Below are 2,239 nucleotides of genomic sequence, written 5' to 3' on the forward strand. Positions count from 1 at the left end.
AAAGAAAATTCTTAGTTTCAAGTGTAAAAATTGACGTCCCTAAAAATAGAATCACATACATCAATCATTACCGTTTAACTGTTTCAAAGCACATAAAACACACATTCCGTATATAATAGAATAATCTATATTTTAAGTAAGTTAAAAAGCCAATACATTTTAAACATGTAGAATGAGTTTTATTTTTTTTGAAGAAAAACATATCAAATGAGTTAATGAACAAATTTAAAGACACATGATGACCCAATTGTCAATCTCATTAAATCTTCAATCTTTTTTTTTTTTTGGTTATAAAAGGTTAGACAATGTTACATCTATACACTTCCAAATTTTAACACAAGCCGCAAATCTTAATGAAGATTTCAACGATTAGATAATAGAAGTTCAAATCACACAAGTAACAATTTAACTCTTTACCACTCGAACTAAATTTTAACGAAATAGATAATAAAAACTCAAACCGCACAAGTAAAAATCCTCCTCTTTACCACTTGGACTAAATTTTAACGGAATCGATAATAAAAATTCTGAAACAATTAATCTTTTGAATTCTGAAAATTCTCAAAACTAAATCTTGATCGTTGTTTCACTCAAATGTTTTCCACTTTAATCATCATAGTCACATATTAAACTCCTACCGGAAAAGAGAGCAGAATGACACAAAGATGACAGTAAAAGAGTTAATTTAGGAGAAAGGATTCCATAAAAATGGCTAAATAAATCTTCTCGCTGTTCTCATCATTATCATAAATAATAATTTGAAAGATTTCCGGCAGTCGGAAATTTAAAAATCCAGACTGAATATGTGTCTTTTACTCTTGGATTTAGACATTGGCTGCTCTAAAATCAGAAATAATTTGAAAGATGTTATAATTTTTGTAAATCTTTTAGTTACCTAATCTGAAATCTGACTCTGGAACAAACAAGTTTAAAAATCGAAAAACAGCAGAATGAATTATAGTCACCAACAAGACATGGACTAGGCAAAAAAGAAGGCAAAATGCCTAGAAGACGACAGTCGAACACGTAACAGAAGGATTTGATAAAATGGCTAAATAAATCTTTATTCCATTTCTATTTTCTCATCATCGTAAACTATAACAAAATCAAAAAATATAAGAATATAAGAAGATCGGTAAGCAGATAAGTCCACGGCAGATCCGAAATAGATCTGAAACAACAACCGGCCAGTAAAATTCTCTTCTACAGCCGCTTTGGCAACAATATGAAGGCAACTAAGTTTAATGCCTTCTCTTGGTACATGTAGCTGTAGAATCAACAGCATGAATATGATCACTGCGACTGAAAATAGAAATTGAATCACTCGTATGCGGCTGCGTAGACCTGTATATCAGAGGCAGATCCATACACAACCAACTAAAATCAACGCCATAAATATGATCTCTAAAACTGAAAATAGAAATTGAACCACCCTATGCGGCGGCATAGACCTCTATATCGACGACAGATCCAAAATGGATCTAAAACACAACCAACTAGTAAACTTATCTGAATCGAATGTAGCTATAGCAGCTTTGGCAACAAGATGAAGGCAACTAAGTTTAATGCCTTCTCTTTGTACATGTAGCTGTGGAATCAACACCATGAATATGATTCCTAAGATAGAAAATAAAAAATTGAACCACCATATGCGGCCCGGCGACCACTAAATCACCTAACCTAGAAAATGAGAATCGACTCCCTGTTTTCAGCCTAATGGCTGCCTTTTATAGCATTGTTATTGCAGTCAATATTAAAGTTGGGCTTTGTTTGGATATATCAGCCTTTTTTTATTTTTTATTTTTTTGAAGAAAGGTCATTTCTTTTTTTATACGCGTAACTTGGATGTGTTTCCTTTTCAACGAAGGTTAATAAATTATAGTAAAATGCATACTCGGTCCCTGATTTTATTTTCCTTATTAAACCCTCCATCTTTTATTTTCGAATAAGGTGTAAAAATACTTCTAACGTTTATAGTTAGAAGCGATTTTACCTCTAACGTTTTAAGTAGTGTAATTTTACCCCTAATATTGACAGCCAAGAGCAATTTTACTCCTAACGTTAACAATTTAGGTCAATTTGAGAAATAATTCATCAAATTGTCTTTCTCGATCATTAATCTTGTCATCTATAGTTCACATGTGCGTCATTTTATCACTAATTAGTAACATACAATTAAACGAGAAAAAAATTAAGAAAATATACTGTATTTTTGTACGAGATGGACAAAAAAAATCAA

The 2,239-nt window shown here is 31.5% G+C and overlaps 1 pseudogene; it reads right to left on the reverse strand.

Moving 5' to 3' along the window:
- Positions 1-1,119: 1,119 nt before the first annotated feature.
- On the reverse strand, positions 1,120-1,212 carry LOC136234514 (small nucleolar RNA snoR109; annotated as a pseudogene).
- Positions 1,213-2,239: the final 1,027 nt, after the last annotated feature.

Source organism: Euphorbia lathyris, chromosome 6 (genome assembly GCF_963576675.1).
Source record: "Euphorbia lathyris chromosome 6, ddEupLath1.1, whole genome shotgun sequence".
Classification (NCBI taxonomy): Eukaryota; Viridiplantae; Streptophyta; class Magnoliopsida; order Malpighiales; family Euphorbiaceae; genus Euphorbia; species Euphorbia lathyris.